Source organism: Nicotiana tabacum, chromosome 11 (genome assembly GCF_000715075.1).
Source record: "Nicotiana tabacum cultivar K326 chromosome 11, ASM71507v2, whole genome shotgun sequence".
Taxonomy (NCBI): Eukaryota; Viridiplantae; Streptophyta; class Magnoliopsida; order Solanales; family Solanaceae; genus Nicotiana; species Nicotiana tabacum.
In genome coordinates this window covers 160,168,728-160,189,092 of record NC_134090.1, presented here as the reverse complement: position 1 = coordinate 160,189,092, position 20,365 = coordinate 160,168,728, and the positions used below count along the sequence as shown (strand labels likewise).

General features: G+C 38.0%; 1 pseudogene; it reads left to right on the top strand.

Annotated features, from left to right (window-relative positions):
* The window catches only part of LOC142166095 (ATP synthase subunit a-like), a 53,167-nt pseudogene extending 36,923 nt beyond the window's left edge, over positions 1-16,244 (top strand).
* The last annotated feature ends 4,121 nt before the right edge of the window (positions 16,245-20,365 follow it).

Sequence of the window (20,365 nt, the reverse complement as noted above, 5' to 3'; positions counted from 1 at the left end):
TATTTAAACTAAGCATGCATAACCCCTCCCAATTTCACTATAACCCCAATCAGTTGTTTACAAGTTATTACAAACCATGATAGCTGAATTACAATAATAAAGAAAAATAAGAAGTTATTCTATAGGGAGCCTTCAACCAGGCCCAATCTTCCAATCTCGCATCTTTCGTGTTTCACAACCATGGTCTAGGTGTGGCAAAGCTCCCTAGGGCCCCATTGGGTCCCTAGCCAATAGCAGCACCCAAACATTTACCAAAAAATGTTGGACAAGTGCAGTGTGGAATTACCTGCCTTGTGCACCAAAGTTCAGTGGGTATTCTGAGATACCCAAAGCAATGCTTACATGAAAGGTGGCAGAACCTATTTTCTAAGAGTAATGAGAGTGTATGATAGAGTTTTTTAAGAAATTGAGTTGGGAGGAGAAGACATTTTTAAAAATGATCCATATAGAATCAGTTCTTGAAAGAAAAACAATAGAAGAGTGTGACTGTTTTCGTAAGAAGATGAGTAAGACAATCTCAGAACAAAAATATCATACATAGTTCAGGGAAACAAACACAAACAGGGGATATGGGACATGGGGACAAGTAGTTCACATGTAAGAGCACAATTGCACATATATAGACATCAGAGAAAAGCATTTCAGAACTTAAACAGTCACTACATATTTCATCCCAAAAAGGTTCAGGGTTACATGCTGATAATATACTGGGGTTAGGGGTAAGGAAGAACATGCATTAAACAAATAAAGGAAGCAGTAGGCATACTGAATTAAAGGAAAGATAGTCACATCAATGAACTTACACAGAGGCATGCTAGTTGCAATGAGAACAGCAGAACCATAAGTAGAAGCATAAACGAAACAAGAGGAAGTGTAATACACATAAAAACATGTTGTTTTGGAAACTGTAAATCAAATAGAGGACATACTAGTAAAAGAGCAAAAGCAAGATACAAAGACAAAGTAGTAACACTATATTGGCCTTGGCTTTCAGCCGACTGATAATAAGCAGGAGCAGAGAACAACAATAGAGCAAAAGAGCAAGAGAGCAAGAGAGAATGCAGATTTTGAAAGTATTCAGTGGTGTGCGTAAGTTAGAAGACTGTTGTGTGTTTGCAAAAGAGAATGGGGAGTATTTATAGTACTGAATACGAGTAATCAATAAGGCAGCAGTCCCTTAACTAAGGAACTGACATCAATCACAATCAAATTAGTATATGGACTTCCCTTTAATTAAGGAATCCAAATCAACGGTAAAAATCAATCATTTAAAAGGAAAGAAATCACAAAGTAGGGTATAATCACATAAGGAAACAGAGTAACATATAATATTCAATAAAGACTAGGTACATGACACTTTAATTAGGGAAATAGGTCAGGCAAATCAATCAACAAATTTGTGCACATATATAGGGCAAAATACCACTGTAATTCAGGAAAATAATTTTTAAAATAATGAACGAGATTGAAGACCTAGGAAATCGGTATTAATCGAGTCGAGTATCCCTCAATTTAAGGAAGCAATTCAAACTATAAGGAAAATATGCAGAATCACAGTTTCAAAGCAAATATCACAGTCTCAAAGAGGGCTCGGATAATCAGTATAAAATCCTCGTTTAAGCAATCAGAGAAGCTTTAAGCGAAGAACACAAAATGGTAGGGGAATGAAACACTAACAACGAGATTAAAGCAAAGAGCATGGAACTCAGAGAAGAACCCAGAAGAACACACAAACATGCAAATAATGCAAACACAATCATACAAAGTTAGGGTTTCATAATGCTTAAGCCAAACATTTGAAAAATAGTACTGAGAATCACGAGTCAGTACTCAAAATTAGAAAATAAAGTGATTTTGAAGAGGGGTTCAGAAACCCTAGTTTCAAAAGGGGAACAAAACGTTTTAAAATTTGAACAATCGTAAAGATCGAGTAGAGAATATTGTAAAATACCAAGGTATGCGTTAAAAAATCGTAAAAACTATAGAGATTTAAGAGGTTGGGTACAGATTAGGGTTTCATAAGAAACCAGTGAGAAGTAAGAGAAACCTGGCTATGAAACTCAGCAATAATGGTGTTCATAGCACCATCGGACAAAACCCAACGGTGGACGGCCAGAAACGAACCAGGCAAAGCTTTCAGTGGCCATCTCGCATGGTGGAGGATCTTGGGGTCTCAAAGATAGAGTGAATCAACGAGGTAAGGCTTCACGGTGACTGATGATCGAAAGAGGTGAGGCTGGAGGTAGCCGGAGAGGCGGTGGGTTCATTGGAGAAGAAGAGAACCAGAAGGTTATAGAGAGAAGTGAGAGGGAGAGTCAATATAGAGATAGAGAGAGACCGTCTCGGAAATGAGGGGCCTGAGGGGGAGGATAATTGGATTTTAATTAAGGAAATCAAATCTGGGCCGTTGATCTCATTTGATCAAAATCGGAGATGAGCCGGGTTGATTAATTGAAAATATGGGTCAGTCCAATTGGGGTTAGGACTGGGTAAATTGAGGGCTAAAATTGAAATCCGAATGGGCTATAATTGCAATGAAATGAAGCTAAACATCAAATAGCCAATTTTCACTTTTTATTTTATATAAAATAGTTAAAATGATTTTTAAAACAAATTAAAAGAACTTAATTAATTAATAAGGTATAAGTATTAATTTAAAAATACTGGAAATAATTTAATAATTATGAAATACTGTTAATTTTAAAATAGGCTATAATTGCAATTACATGCAATTTAGCTTTTAAATACCAAATAAATTTGTATAAAATTTGCAAAAAATCACCTTAATTATATTTTGGTGTAAATATGAGAAAGAAATAAATTATTCACTAAAATGATAATTTTGGGAATAATTATTGAATTTTGCACTGCTAAAATAGACAATAAATTGGTTTTGAAAGTCTTTAAAAATATGCGAAAAATACCAAAATACTTGGGCATGCTTATGTATGCACATATATGTTATTTGGGAAGTATTTTGAGTGTAAAAAAAATACATAGGGAAAAATTGGGTATCAAGAACCCCATCTCTATGTTCCCGTCTTTTCTCGGGCAAACCAAAATACCCAGAAACGCCACTATGAAAGCTAATCCTCTCCGAGCTTCCCACTTGTCTTGATTCCCAGCATGAGTAAAACCAGTATCTGGTGTTTCGAAGCCACGTGGATTCCCATATCGTCGGTACAGAAAGTAGAAGATACAAAATCCTTTGGCCAAATTTCCGTCTCAGACATCCCGACTGATGCTTAACAAGTCCAAAAATTTGTGCGGGGTCACTGTTCTTGGTGCTACCGGGTATTGACTTCTGAGATTCCCTTCGAAACTGACATAGCCTGCTATCTCTTGTAGCGTAGGAGTTAACTCGAAATCCACAAAGTGGAACACATTATGTGCTGGGTCCCAAAACGGTATCAAGGCCTCAATCACGTCTTTTCTGGGCTTAATCTTCAAAAGCCCGATAAGACCGCCCAATGCTTTTGTTACAACTTTCCTGCTGTCGCCCCCCAAATCATGCCACCACACATGTAGCTCCAAAGGGATCTCTTCACGGACTGAAAAAGGTCCATTTTGATTTGTGCTCATCTTGCACATTTATTAAGGTGATTTTAATTAAAAGAAAACCATGACTCATTTTGACTTAAGAGAAATGACCAATTTTCAAAATTTCCACAAAACATTCGGCTTTGCCAACACGGCCTATTAGCACTTCAAAAACGAAAATTTTAAGGCTGTGTCAGCTAACTAGCCAAAACCTTTAACATTGACTAAAAGTGGTTGTGCTTGCAAAAATAGCCTTCCGGCGCCCTTTTAGGGACATTCGGCTTTTTCTGACAAGAATGACATCACCCTAATTATTTTCAAATTAAAGTAAAAATTTTCTGGCTACTTTCGCAAAAGGAAGATGGACCCGATGAGGGTTGCCTCCATATCTCACACCCTGTGAGAATCAAACTGGCGTAGTTCGGGCGAATGAAACAAACTATTTTTTGAAAACAAGACTCTTTTTTATTTATTATTTCATTGGCAAATAAAACTATTTTTTTGAAAACAAAAACTTTTTTTCCTCAAAAATTCGACAGAGTTTCGACAATATTTGGAGATTGGTTTTTTTTCAGAACAGGCGATTAACTCTCATACTGCTATTTCTCTTACCTCAACTTTTCCCAATATTCATAAGTCGGTCAACATGCGAGTCCGAAAATAAATGCACAAGTAGCAAGTAAGATGCATCAGGATGATCTTTTTATTTCGGGTGCACCTGTCCTAGATAGACCCAACCCCTGTGTTGAGTCTCCAAAGTCAAAATGCACATGATGCAAACAAACGTTCCTACTAGGGATCCGGCATGAGGTCTTGTTATACTAGGTTTAAATCCTGGGTTTATTGTTCTAGACTGGGCTTACCCGAGCGGACAGCTCGAGCCGAGGGGGGCAGCGTACCGGGAATACAGAAGCTTCGCCGGCTTTGCAACTTGTCCGAACCTCGTTCTAAATTTGGAATATGACTCTAATAGAAAAGAAGTCACACGAAGTGCACACTTCTTCATGATTTAGAAGACTCAGAGAGAAGAGGGATGTCACAACAATTTATATACAGTTCACAGAATATCAAAGCGGTAAAAGCAATCAATTAGCACATAAGGCCCAAATCATGTAACAAAAATTATATAATGGATAAAGCCAACTATAACAATTATTCTAAGCTCGAATTCTTGAACCCTGAACCAGAGATTCTGGGTTCTGTCCCCAGCAGAGTCGCCAGAGCCGTCACACCTCCTTTTACCTACACCCCGTAAAGGAGTATATATAAAGGGAGTTTTTTCAATTAAAGGACAATCGAAACGGGATCATATTATTGTTAACAGATTCAAAGTCTCCATTTAGGAGATTTATGGTGTCCCAAGTCACCGATTGAAATCCTGAATCGAGGAAAAGATTGACTCTGTTTTAACAGTCTGCGAACCAGAAATTCCAGTAAGGAATTCTGTTAACCCAGGAGAAGGTGTTAGGCATTCCCGAGTTCTGTGGTTCTAGCACGGTCGCGCAACTGTTATAATCAGCTTAATTATATGATTTTAAACAATTATGAACCTATATGCAATTTTAGCTATTAACCGCTTTTATTCCATTTGAAGCAGATTGAACGTCGTTTCAAACATGTCTTTGGATCGCGCCACATGAAATGCACCTGCAATCCAGAACACATTTTATTCAATGTTTTAAGATTTGGATTTGGGTCATATGAAATGCGCACCCACATTTAAGAAGGTAAAATTATTAAAACAACGCGCCTAGAGCAACTACATGTTTTTAGCTTTACGAGGGCCATGGAAACTTGCTATATGGCGTGCCTCGAATTCTAAGTATTTAAATATTAACTAAGCGAGGGCAATGCATCTCAAGATTTTATCTAACACGGCCCCTCAATTCCGATTTTGAAAGGGAATTCGAACTAAACTTTAGAGGGCCATAAACTATATTCTGTTTCAATATGGAACGCCTCGCTTCCAAATGTATAAATTCTTTATTTGACACTATGTAGGTCTTAAACTATTACTGCTATTTAAGAAGGCTCGCCTCGATTATAAAGGAGTTATTATGAAATCACGTAAGTTTGAGCTGTTGCTTGTGCAAACATCGTTTACATGGGCCTCCAGGCCATTGGGCCATGCCTGTCGCGAATGAGACTGGCAGTAGCAGTCAAGTGAGAACTGGGCTCAAATTGGTCCCAGGAATGAACTGCACACACTTACTCAGATGTGGGCTTCGAGTCCAGGCCCAGGTGGGTTGCAACGTGCTATATGTTCATTAGCAGTACCGATGGAGAGATCTGGGCTCCAGGCTAAGCCTAGGTGTAAAAGAACATACACAATGCCCAATGCCAAATCAGGCACGTTGGTCAGAAATCATGTGCCTTTAATCTTCTCCATAAAAGAAAATAAAAAGGTGCAAAGAACTAAACTGATCTGAGAATTTTCAAGTTAAAATATAGACCCTATATCTATTTGAAAAGCCTTTGTGAGTTAACTCATGGGCTTAGCAGGGCAAGGAAGCAAATTGAAGTGACTAAGCTATTCAAAAAGCTGATGGATGGACATCAAAACACAAATCATATTTGCTAAGGAGAGTTAGTCATCAACTCATATATATCATCCTGATCCTAAGAGCATTCTTGAATCCAAGCATCATTCAAAAGAAAACCGCAGATCCAAGCCTTATAACGAAACACCATACTAATATATGAACGACATATACAGAATAAAGCTGTGGACAAAATACAACATATTCGATCAGTTATTCGACCATAGAGAGCTAACTTTTGCCATTTCTCTTCAGTTTAGTTACATGGCTTCATATTTGCACTTCATATGTTAATCAAGAGTCGATACATACCTGGGAATAAAAGAGAAACAAAAGAAGTGAATAAATCAGTAGCCAGCAACAACAGAGAAGCAATGGAACAGTGTTGAAATCAGCCAATTCAACCCCAAAGAATTCAAGTTGAAACCACAGCTATACAGTACTTCACGCGAGCAAGCTCAAACTAAACTTTCAAACCCAAGAATAAGGTGCAAAAATCCAAAAGACACAATTTCAGTCGAACAAAAACCCAGCAGAAATCAAGTCCAACAATGAAATCAGTCCAAAAGAAAAGAACCAATTCCCCAGCTTAAGGCAGGGCTTTCATTACCCAAGTTCAAACCATTTTGAACCTCAAATAGAATCAGTCATTCTTCAGCAATAGAAAAACTTCAAAGTTTTAAGCAGAATATCAATGAAACAGTAATTTTCAGCTGTTTGTTTTTTTTTTCCAGAATTTTTCTCTATTCAGCCCTTAGGTCTCTTCCCTCTGCCTTTTAATGCAAGAAATATTGCCTTTATAGGCAAGAAAGTAGGGCAACCTAACTAATCAACAGATTTGCACTTCGACCCTTTTTGAATTTCCATTTTAGCTTAGATGCCCCTAGTTTTAATTTAGTTTTTTGCAAAGCAGTCCCCTCCCCAGCTTCCTAGAAGCTTCCCAAGCAGTTACACAAAGATTCCCCTAAGCAGACTACCCAAATTACCCTTCTCACCCCTGAAAATTACCTTAAACCCCAAATGAGTCATGGGTTGAATTGACCCGACGATTTAACCAAGTGAACAGGATGCCCTTCCTTTATAGATGGGTCAGGCCCAAAGCCCAAACAGCTAAATAAACCCAACTAAATTGGTAACAACAAAAATAACACACAAACGATTTCTTAAAACTAAACTGATTGATTGATTAGCCAACACAAACAAACAAAGAATTAACTAACCAAATTAATAGACCAGAATAAACTAATTAAACTAAACTAATGAGGCCAACATAAATGGGAGAAAATCAGAGGCTTGACTATAACCTTAATAAAACTCAGCAAATCAAGAACACGCATTTTTTTAAAAGGATTTGAAAGAAAGATAGAAGGAACAGAAAACAATTCAAAACATCGAAAAATAGGTCAAGTCTTCAAACAGAGAAAAGTAGAAGAAAAGAAGAGGGACGAAAAGGTGAATTAAAACACAATTGGTCACACAGAGGGATAGAAACTCACCAATCGAACTCGAAATTGGACAGGCGCAAAGAACTAAGCCAAACTTATGTCGATCCTTTGTTCTTTATCCAGAACAACTGAGCTGACATCCGTTTTGCCGAGTCCGAACCTCAAAGCTTGATGTAATAGCACTTCCCGAACATGCATGCTACCAGGATTGACGAAAAAATGATTTTGAACTTTTGGGGGTTGACCTCAGATTCAAGATTCGCGGAGCTCTGGGCAGATTCGAAGGAAATTGGTCCGGGATTTAGAAAGAGGGGAGTGAGGGGGTCATGAGGTGTTGTTTTGGTGGTTTTTGGAGGTGGCGCCGCCACCAGACGGTAGTGGGATTTTGGGGCGGCTACTAGGGTTTGAGGGTAGGTTTCTGAGGAAGGGGGTGTTGGAACGATGAAATGAGGGGGGTAGGGTAGCGTTTGGACATATATATATTAACCCCCCCCCCCAGTTCTGATCCGTTGGATTAGGCAATATCAACGGTCCAGATGAAAGGAGCTAAAACGACGTCGTTTGGTTGAGGGGGAAAACCGGATCGGGTCAGGGCGTGGGTTTGGGCCGGGTACTGGGTAATTTCGTTTGGGCTGGGAAATTCGGATTTATTTTGGCCCAGATTTAAACATTCTTTATTTCTTGCTTTTTTCTTTTTCAATTTCACAATTCTTTTCTTTTCCCAAAATTAAAATAAATCCTAAATTAATTAATAATTATTTTTAAACTAAATTAGCCTACCCAATTAGATTAATCACTCACCATGGTATTTTTAATAATTAATTAAATCCTAAATTTAAAGAACAATTACACAATTCAAAATTAAAAAATAAAAATGCAAAATGAATTATTTTTGTGATTTTTATTTTTTATAAAACAAACTAATTTGCTAATTAATCTAAAAATAAAAAATTAAATCCTAAATGCTGATGCAACATATTTTTTGTATTTTTCATGAATTAAATAAAATAAACGTGTACAGACAAATGCAAATAATTAACAGAAAATGCCACGAAATCCAACAAAATTGCAAACACTGAAAGAAATTATTTTGTTTTGAATTTGTTGGAGTAATTCATATAGGGCAAAAATTACGTGCTCATATCCGCTTTTCTTTCTTTCATGTTTCTAATTCCTCAGGTAAGCTTCATGCCAGTCTGACTAGGGTAAGGGGAAGACATCATTTTGTCATTCATATCTATTCGTCTTAGACCGGCTTCGGCGATTCAATTCGACATTTCATTTCCCCTTCATCATTTGATTTTTTGCATCTAAGAGTTGATCTTGCAAAAGGAGTACAGTGCGATAACAAGCAATTTGTGATCAATAAAAAGTACTATCGGATTCTATACCCATTATTCTTGGGTCCTCAACTTAGACAGTTTCATTTTGTTATAAAAGAAAAGCTTTATCGCTAGCATTACGGTCTTTATCAAGCACTCTTCTAAAGTTGTCTTCAAGCCCTCATATTCAAATCGCTATCTCATCCACATAGCATGAACTCGCTCGATGTGCTTTCTCCTACTATGGTAGAGTTTACCAAGAACTATAAATGTTCGGAGAGCCGGTTCTGTTTCAGAAGAAGTATGATGGCAGTTTAATATTTTGCATCGATTATAGAGCGCTGAACAAAGTGACTATCATGAACAAGTACCTTATGCCTCTTATTGTAGATCTTTTCGATCAGTTAAGTAGATCATGATACTTTACAAAGTTTGATTTGCGGTCGGGTTATTATCAAGTGTGTATTTCTGAGGGTGAACATATTTTTTTTCTTGTGTAGGTTTTGCAAGTTCCTGTTGTGCATCCCTGACCGATCATTTTCTTCTGATTATCTATTTTTAACCAAATTACTAGCTTCTAGGAGGAGGGTTATAGACTTATTCAGGTTGAAACGAACTCCCTGGTTTCTATATAAAAGCTGCATAATGGCTGGGCCTGAGGATCCACATTTCAATATTATCTTGAGAATCAGAGAGCTAATGAGAAGGGATTAGAGGTGTGAATTGAGACATATTTGGAGGGAAGGCAATGTTAAGATGTGTTGGGTAAGAAAAGTATCAGTCCAGATCGTAGCTTAACCATCATACATGAACCCCTACTACAATCATATAGTGAAAAAAGAATGATAACTTAGGCGCAACGACATCTAGAGTTGTTACAGTGAGTTAGAGCGTAAAGCCTTAACATGTTACAAAAAAGGAAGTATACATATCTCTCCCTCATGGATATTCTTCACAGGGGGAGAACTCTATTTTCCACCTGAATCGGTCCCTTTATGGACTTAAACAAGCATCCCAAAATGGGTTGCACAAATTTTCTTCTGCTTTACTGAATACTAGTTTTCTTCAATCCTAGGCAGATCCTTTTTACTTGTCGAAGTGGAAACTATTCTATTTTTTATTTTAGTATATATTTATTAAATTATAATCATTAGTAATGATATTAAATTTAGCATATCAAACAGTTGATTTGGAGATAGAGGTGACAGAGGAAGAGTATCGAGAGTGGTATATTCCTAGAGCCTTGATATCTTTCTTTTGCAATTTTCCACCTAGATCTAGGTGTGAACTAGGAGGTTTCCATTGTGGAGAAAGAATGGATATGCCAATTACTACTCTATATATCTGATATATGCTTCGGTTATTGGAATGTTGATCAAAGGCGGGCGATAATAGAAGGAGGTAAGAGCGGGGTTAGGCGCTCCAGCAGCTCTATGAGTTCCCCTTTGAAAATGGTACTGAAACTGTCCCTACCACTGCCCTTTATCAAGTTGGTTTACAAGAGTTCTGCCTTTCCTAACCGGACAAAACTTCTAGGGAATTTAATTTCTTTCGAACCCCCTATTATATTTATATGTGGTCCTAACCTTGTTAATCTTACTTCCACTAGCAAGAGAACTTATGCTCGTAACATACCCCTAGGGATATAATCTTACTTCTTGAAGTGAGATACTTTAACTACTAAAGGAGTGGAGCAACTCGAGTTAGACGATAGGCAGGGATGTAATTTCAAAGAGGCTCGACCGAACCCTATAACCGGACAGAAGATAGGCCCCACTGTGATACCTCGTGCAAGTTCTAGTTAATGACCTGAAAGAAGTCACTAGCTTCTTGCTATCGAGCGTGCCTTAGCCTTAGTTTACAAGAAATCTTTGTCGTACTTAGAAAAGGATGGTTCTAATGTAAGTGCCAAGCTGAGAAAAGGCAAAGAATTTTTGAATTCAAGAAAAGAAAGTCATTACCCAATACATTCATTCTATACAATAGGAATTCCAATCCGTAAAAGGCAATGTGAATTCCTATGACTCCTCTCACTCTCAGGGACGGATTGAAAAATAACTGTTAGGGAAGGATCTCTATCATTAATTCATTAGAAGTCATCAAGCACGAAAGTAGCAAGGAGTGTGCTAGTGAGTCCCAAGCAAAGGAAAGAAGGACATGAGAGGCATAGAGAGGACTCAAGGACAATACATGACTCAGACCCTAGTAAATTTGATCTTCATTGGCCATGTTGTCCACAAATCGATTACTCACATTAGGTGATGCCCGTTTGAAGGCAAGTCATGGTATACGGGATCGGACATCGAAAGGGAAGGCGAGGTTTCAAAGTCTATTATGGAAGTGGGACCCTACTGGTAGTGACTCCCCGATCTCATAGATGAAGGCTAACATTTTCTATTGGAATAGAGGGATGTGCAGATCAATTCTACTTTTCACTTTGTCATCTAGAGATAGTTTCCCTGAGTTAGGATACGAAGTTGGAAGAGAATGCCAGTATATCTGTTTATCTTCATCAAAGGCCAAGATCTCCATGAATTCTATTATTTTGAATCTCTTTGCTTCTGAGGCAGTTTCAAGTTTAAGACAAGCCTCGAGATCAAGTAAAAGGTCACTCCTCATCCCGATCATATTAAAGGAGGACGTAAATAGATCAAGGTTTCTACTTACTTCCGTTATGGAGAGTGAGGGCAGAGGGTGATGAGTTGGGATACTTTAAAGCGGGGACACGAGGTTATGGTTTTGTTACTTTATGTTTCGGAGTCTATTGATCCCTCGATCAAGTCCTAACTAGAAATATCATTAGAGAAGAAGAGAAATTATTTAGATTTGAGGATAAACCCCTCTCCTCCGTTGCAGAGTTCTTCTATTCTAATCCCCTAAATCGAAGGTCAGCTAACTGAGGAGTTAATATTGATTCATGAAAAGATACTCCTTTGAAGTTGGAGTAAGGAATTGTCCACCTCACCACCCCGAAGAGCAGTGGCTCTATTGTGTTTGCATGCCTACAGAGAGAGACTCCAAAAGTACCGACGCTCAATCGAAAGAAATAGGAATTAACCATATGCTTAAATCATGCCCCAGGAATCCCTAGACACAAAGAGGGGGTACGAGCTAATCTTTTACTAGAGGCAAAGCTGGCGAAAAGCATAGAGTGTGCGTGCTACCCTCTCACGATCCTTTCATCCGCAAAGATGATGCAGGAGAAAAAGCGTGATTCCTCGGTGTCATAGGTTACCTTTCTATCTTCCTCCCCTGTGACGTTCCCAAAGTGATCAATATCCTTTTCTTGCTTTTTTCTTGTCTTGAATTTTTATAGAACGACTTTATATTAGATATAGTTGGTTAGGATGAAGCCTTAGTAGATATATCAAGTGTGTCGGGGATGCGGCTCGGGTATAGTAGGTCTGGACGCCTAGCATGAAAGAGCCTTCTCTGGTAGCAGCACTATACCTTAGTATCTCACTAGCTTCCAGTCTATATAAAACATTATCAGCAGAGGTCAGTCTGTTTGGCATTTCCTCGCATAAAGGACTACTTTTGTATTAGCTCTCTCTCGTTAGGTAATTACCAAGGCGAAAGAAGCTCTCTCGAAAGTCCCAACTTAGTGGGACTAGTCTAAAAAACTTTCACTTACTCGATTTTTTTTGTAGGAAAGCCCTTCTAGAATTATGTTTAATGTCCCTTTATGACTTTCTCGATTGGCGCCTCAGGTCGATAGATGGGCTCCGGGGCATTACTACCATGGCTACTATTGACCCAAGCCCAAATAAGGAAAAGAACGGGCTAAAGCGAGGAGTTTATTAGCTATACATAGTTAAGGAGGATGGCGATCAACCTCTTTCATGACCCATGGACCTTGTGTGTCACTTGATTAGCATTTGTAGAACAAAATAAGTAGGGTTGGTTTTTCAATACGGAAAGACACAAGGGAGGGGGAGTTGGCTTATTGAGACTTGTTTTTCGGATGGACAATATGGATATTTTCGAGATAGTTAATCACCTTTTAACCGTGAGAGGGTGGATGTAATTTAGCTTGAACAAAGTGAGAGGGAAGTCATTCAGAACCTGCTGGCTCCAGAACGACGGACGACTCCAGATGCGCTGTCGAAGGCACCAATACCGACATAAATTGCCCACCCCACTCCCGATTAAAAAGAGCATGCAAGACTTCGAAGGGACATTCACACTTTGATTCATGAGCAACTTCAAAGGAACATTGTGAAAGGAGGAAATGGTGGCTATCCGTGCACTTTCCAAAAATGACGAAAATATAGTTCAGTACTGCGAAGGTGATAATGTTTTACGATCTTACGATCTCCGTAGAGACAAATATGGAAACCCTTCGCAGATGGGTGGAGAATATAAGGGAGACCTTTATCTCCTAAAGCTACTCATTAGGGAATACCGGCCAAATTAGTCTATCTGCCTCTTTCTTTGATAATAGAGTCGTTATCCCAGGCTGGCAAAGAATTCTCTCGCACGGGCGAAAGAGATGCATTTCTGGTACTGGTTGTATTGGACAAGCTCTAAGGGAATAATCTCTTTTTTATTTCTGTATTTCTTTCCCATGGCGACTAAGAACATGAAAATAAAAAAATTCACTTCAAATTTTGGACCTCAATATTCTGCTACTCATGGTGTTTCACGATCAATATTGGAAATCAACAGAAAAGTGGTGGAACGTGCGGAACCACATATTGGATTACTCCTATGTGGCACGAAGCCATTGATGCCGAGTAGGCTCATATGCCACTAGTTATGCTCTGATTGGCCCCCTCCCCCTACATGGTAAAGGTTCTGTAGCACGTCATGAGCATGGAAATATTGCAGTTTTGTTGGGTCCGTCTCTTCTGGTACCTAGAAATACCTTGGCACTTGATAAGATTCTGGAACCTCTTCCCTCTAGTTGACCTCACTGGGCTCGGGAGCAGGCGCCAGTTCCTATAATTGTTATGCTGCATTCTCTTTCCCTTTTCTACTAGAGATCAAAATTGCATTCATCTCCCTTACCGTCGGTTGGTCACCTCTTATTTGTTTAATTTTGTTAGAAGTAGGGAATTTCAGCAACTGGTGATATGTTGTTAGCACAACTTTCATCTCGTGCAACCATGGTCTTCCTAGGATAATGTTGTAGCCCATATCTCCATCTACTACCTCGAAAAGTGTCATCTTCATAACCCCTTCGGCGTTCGTGGGTAGCAGGATCTCTCCTCGGGTTGTCACACTTGCTAGGTTGAACCCAACGAGGAGTTTTATGGTCGGAATGATACTTCTGGTAAGTTTGGCTTGCTTCAATACCCTCCACTGTATAATATTGGCCGAACTCCCTGGATCCACCAGAACACATTTGATTTTAAAATCTAACACATTTAAAGAAATTACTAATGCGTCATTGTGCGGTAGCAGCAATTCATATGCGTCTTACTCTGTGAAGGTGATGTCATTTTCAGCGACTTCCCAGAGTCTCTTATTGTGGGTTAATGATACCTTTGTCTTTTTTACCGCTAAGAAGGTAACCCCGTTAATCTTGTTCCCCCCGAAAATCATGTTGATTGTCAGGCGCGGGGGATCTTCTCCCGCTTTTGAGGGTTCTATGTTGTCACAATTGCTACCGTAGTTGTTTTTAGCCCGGTCACTTAAGAATTCCCTGAGATGACCATTCTTCAGCAGTGTCGCAACCTCTTCACATAGATGTCGGCAGTCCCCAGTCCGATAATCGTTCGTCACATAGTATTCACACCACAAATTAGGATCTCTCTGGCTGGGATCAGATCTCATTGGCTTCGGGAACTGTGTTTCTTTAATATTCCTCATAGCCGATACCAACTCTACTATACTGGCATTGAAGTTGTATTCTAAAAATCTGGGGTAGGAAGGATCTCGAGAACCTGACATTTTCTTGTCCTGTAATGACCTGTTATTCTAGTCGCGATTAGTACTTCTATCGAACCTGTCTGCCACCGGGGAGCTTCTGCCGCATCCTTCGTCCCGTTCATAAGGCAATAACTGGCTCCTCGAAGACCATCTACCTGTACCGAAATCGTCTTTTGATTTCTCTTTATTCTTCTCCTGATCTTTAACCGACACCGAAAAACCGAACTGATCATCCTCAATCCTTATCTTTGACTCGTATCGCCTGTGAATATTCGCCCAAGTTGTCGCTTGGAATTAAAGCAAGATTTCTTTCAACTTTCGAGAAGCATTGGAACTTCTCGAATTCAAATCCTTGGTGAATGCTTTTAATGGGCATCTAATGATAATACTACTTCAATCTCGAAACTAGTTGGGGTTGGCTATATGAATTCTTTATATTTATTAGGCTCCTTGTGGGCCCTTCTCATTTCAATAAATTGCCAAATAAGCTTATTTATCACAAAATTCAGTTTTATTATTGAATCTTGAACAAACCCCACAAGCTAGCAGAGGACAAACCCCATAATAGAAGGTAAACAAATAAATTTAAGCATGATTCAAAGTTGACCAAGTTAATAATTTTTACTAAAGATTCAATTTTTTAGTAAATTTCACAATTGGGTAGGAGTGAATTTTTACACTATCAGTGCATTATTGTACACGTTGTTACTTTATTTTCCGGATACTAATTCCACTTATTATGGACGATTACCTTTTGTTATCTATCATTCGAATGCTTGTTCTTAACTTTTTTTTCTGGTCTTTTTAGATTGTAGCGTTACAGAAGAGCAAAAGGGCTATAGAAAGACACATCAAGTCTAAAGAAGCAGCATTGCTTGAAGCTAAAAGCATAATAAAAAGTACTCTACAACCCTGTTAAAATATACTATTCTTTACACTATTAGTGTATGGGCATGAAAAACTTGTGCTTACCTCATTTTCTAGGATACTAATGTTGATTATGATGACTAGTCACCGGTAAGCAGTGGTGAAAGCAAGATATTTACTAAGGTGATTCAAAAAATTAAAAAAATAACTATGCGAAGAAGCTAAGGGAATTCAACTTCTAATATATGTTCATGAAAAAATATTTGACCTTATATACATAGTGTAATTTTCGCACGAAGAGGTTTGAACCCCCTTACGCCTATCTAGCTCCTCCCATGCGTGTGAGGTATATTGTAGGTGACCTAACACTGTAGTGTATTATTGGAAACAACCTCCCTATCTTCCCAGGGAAGGATAAGGCTTGCGTACACACTACCCTCCCAAATTCTACTTGTGAAATTTCATTGGGTTGTTGTTGTTATTGTTATTGTTGTTAACACTATAGTGTATAGAAGTTAAACTGTTCTATCGTTTTCCTTTTCTTTTTGATGTTGCTAGATTCTTATAAGAAGATTGAGATGCTGAAGGAAGACATAGTAGTTGAGTCCAAGAGAAGCAGCAATAAAAGAGAAAGTTTCAGTTTCAAAAAAGACTAGTGACGGTGTATGAATTATAACTCCTCAATAAGGTCAGTATACTCCCATTATCATTAGCATTTCAGAAATCTCCACAACCAAATATTAACTGTGTTGTTTTAATAGTGAATTAGGTTCGCAACAAGGGGTGTCACATAGGATAGTTAGGACTTATTTTGGGTGGGTCATAAGAGGTTGTCAAATAAGCATGTAGGGCTTATTTTGGGCGGATCATAGTTACATCGACTAAGATAAGATGGGTGAGTTCAACAAATGGGCGGATCAATAATTGACCTAACCTTGGACTAGTTAGGCGGGTTAAATGAGTTTGGGTTCAAATTGTCATCCCTTGTTCAGAACATCTTAAAGACACATATATTGACCGAAATATGGAGCTAATTGCTTGGTTCATAAACAAGCATTTATCTAATATAAACTACATCCAAATAAAGTTCCAGTTTGTTAAGTGAAGAACTAGCTACATGTTGAGATTTCACAAGGAAATCCAATAAGAATATAATTGAAATTTGATTCTTTTTGCATATACCAAAATTATTTTTTTGCCTAGTGGAACATCATATGTAATATTTTCCTTATTAGATTCAAAAGGATGCAAAGCTAAATCAAGATGGAGAACTTTGCCAAGAACTCAAAGGGAAAATTACAAATACTCCATAACGAAAGAAATATGAATATACTAAAAATGAGAAAGAACTATAGATATGTGTAATTTAACAAATTAGCAGCAATCACTAGATGTTGAGTAAAATCCATATTCTTATATTTGTTGGCGTGTAAAAACCAAGTTGGTAGCCAAAGATTTGAAGTTTGTGAGTTTTAAATTCATCACAATGTGATGACCCGATAGGTCATCTAGAGTTTTAGAATTTAATTCTGTGTTTCAAAGCCTCCAAAAGCTTCTTTAAGCCTTCCTCAATTTGTGTGCACAGTCAGGTATTTTTTCGGAAGGTTTTTATGTTAAAAACTAATAAAATATGAAATTTTGCTTCAAAAATCTATTTGAGTTAACTTCCGTCAATGTTTTAAGAAAACGGATCTGAATCCATATTTTAATAGTTCCCGTGGGTCCGTAGCATGATTTGGGACCTGAACGTATGCCCGTAATAGAATTTAGAGGTCCCTAACTCGAGTTATTAATTTTTGTCGAAAATTGGAAGTTTAAAGGTTTAATGATTTTTAAGAATTAACCGATGTTTGATTTTATTAATACCGGGTCCGTATTTTAGTTTTGGAGCCTGATACAGGTCCATTACTATATTTATGACTTGTCTGTCAAATTTGGTGAGAAACGGAATTGGTTTGACGTGATTCGGACGTCCGGTTGTTAAAATAGAAATTCTAAAGTCTTCTTGAAAATCTTATTTGGTTTATTGTCCGATTTGTAGTTCTACGCATTATTTTGGTGTTTTGATCGCGCGAGCGAGTTCGTATGAGATTATTGGACTTGTGTGCACATTTGGTTTGGAGCCCTGAGGGCTCGGGTGAATTTCAGATAGCCTACGGACCTTAGTTCTTTGAAAATCTGGATTTTCTTAACTTCTATTGGTTTCTGGTGTTCCCTTCTTTGCGTTCGCGAATGCGAAGAGTGAATTGGGGCTGGGTGGATTTACTTCATCTCGAACGCGATAGCTGGGTCGCGAATGTGGAGCAATGGAGGCCTTACCTTTCGCGAACGCGACCAGCTTCTCGCGAACGCGTGCTTTAGGGACCTGGGGGAGGGGACAATAGTTTCTTCTACGCGAATGCGAGCACTGGATCATGAATGCAAAGGCCAGGAGGAGTAGATTTCGCGAACGCAAAAAAGGACTCGCGAACGTGAAAGCCACTTGCCTGCTACACATCGCGAACACGGCAGCCCCTTCGTGGATGCGGAGAAGGCCTGTCGCCCAGACCTTAAAACATTTCAAAAACGGGATTTCTCCCATTTTTCATAACCCTTCCATTAGAGCTCGGCCTAGGAACAATTTTGAAGACAAACTCAATATCATTTCAAAGGTTTGTACATTTTAACTCATTTTTTTTTCTATTTCTAATATCACCCATTAATTCTTAGCCCTAACCTTTGTTCTTCCATGGTAGAAAACTAGGGATTTAGGAAGAATTGGAATTTTTTTGGTAAAATTAAAATTTAGACCTCAAATTGAGGTCGGTTTTCGAAATAAATTATATAATCGGGCTCGAGGGTGAATGAGTTATGGATTTTGGTTCCAAACTCGGGTTTTGACCAAGCGGGCCCAGGGTCGATTTCTGACTTTTTGGGAAAAAGTTTGGAAATTCTAAATTTATGCATTGTTTGGAGGCGGATTCTAGGGAAAAGTCTCCGGTAGAGTTCTGAATTGACTGCAAAGTGAGGTAAGTTTCGAGTCTAACCTTGACTTGAGGGAATTAGGAACCCTTAGACTATGTGTTATGTGAATTTTATGTATTGTGGCGTATATGCGAGGTGACGAGTACTTATACATCGCTGAATAACCTGTTTTCCCTGATCCGATTTTTCTTAATTATCTCATTTTCTGTCTTAAATATTATATGCTCTAAATATCTTTCATGCTTATTTGCTACCTGCTAATCTATATTTTCTTCTATTAATAATGTTAGATCCTTTCATATTTTCATGATTCGCTACTACTTGCCTTAACTGACTTACTGACACCTTCTAAATTGTCATTTACCGGACTTGACTTGCTGTGTAGTATTAGCTATGTGAATTCTCATGTTGTACAAGGCTTCCTTTTTGGTTCAATATGTTATTTATTAATTGTAAAGGTTCTCGTGAATTGAATTATTGATTTGATTGTGCATATTGAGTATTTGGTACTGATATAGTGGGATCAAGCTGCACGCCGCAACATGTGAAATAAGGATGGATTGATATGGTGGAATAAAGGTGAATTTGTATTGATCGGGTTCACGCCGACCCATTCTTTAAGGATATATGATTAAAGAAAGTTACTTAGGGAAGGTTTAACTCCTAACAAAATAAAACTACCGCACGTTGCAAAGTAAGTGGGAGCGTGAGAATCAACGTGGATCAGTTTCTCGGTAATTTTTTCTCTGACAACTTTCCTTCTCTATATAATCGAGGCTCTCCTTCGTTAGATAAGAAGACTCTGAGCAATTCTCCCTACAAAGACAAAAATACACTAAAAGCAGAAGAAGATATCTAGTTTGTGAAAAATATTTCGTTTCCAAGAGAGAAGAAGTCGGACTTGAGAAATTGATCAAAGCAGGTTCTGCAAGACTTCCGCTACTATTAACAGGTACACAGATCGATGTCCCTATTACTCGATTATAGTCAACAATAGCATCAAGCCAGGCGTTTATTGTTCCTACTTTTTCTCTCTGTTGGATTTTGAAGTTAACAGTGTTTTGACATGAAAACCTAGTATAAATGCAAATAAAATTGTCAAATAGAATTCAGCGTGTTTCTTTCGTTGCACCAATTTTTGTCGGGAACTAATTCTTACTTACTACTTGTTTCATTAAGAAATTAAATGATACTGTTAACGGGGAATCATAGTTAGCTACTGTGATTGAAAATAGTGAATGAAACTTTAATTGTGGGAATTTTTGCTTCCTTGATTAATTTCAAAAGTTTTCCATTCACAAGCTTTGACCAATTTACATGATTCCTTTAAATAGACAATTCTTTTTCTATTTACAGTACTAGTATTAGTACCCGCGCGATGCGCGGATAATTATAAAGAACGATCTACACCGTAAAGTTTAATATGTTAGTGTTAATACTATCTTTACAACCAAACATTAAAAACATTTTAAGACTCCAGTAAAACTTTCATTCCATCTCCTAATAAATGTTCTATAAAAATAATGATACTATACAATTTGTTTGATATGAGCTTTTATAATACTATACAATTTGTTTGATGTGAGCTTTTATGAGCTGCATAACCACTATGATAGGTTAATTGGGTAATCCATCCAAGTGGGGCAAGATTTCATCTGCAAATTCTCCCCAAAATGTTGCTGAAATATTGTTCCTCCTATATGTAAATACACAAATTAATAATGAGAAAATAATAGTAATTGAATCTATAACTAATTCAATTCATGGTTGCAAGCGTACTCATGATCCTCAAGCTCCAAGTTCATAAAGGTAC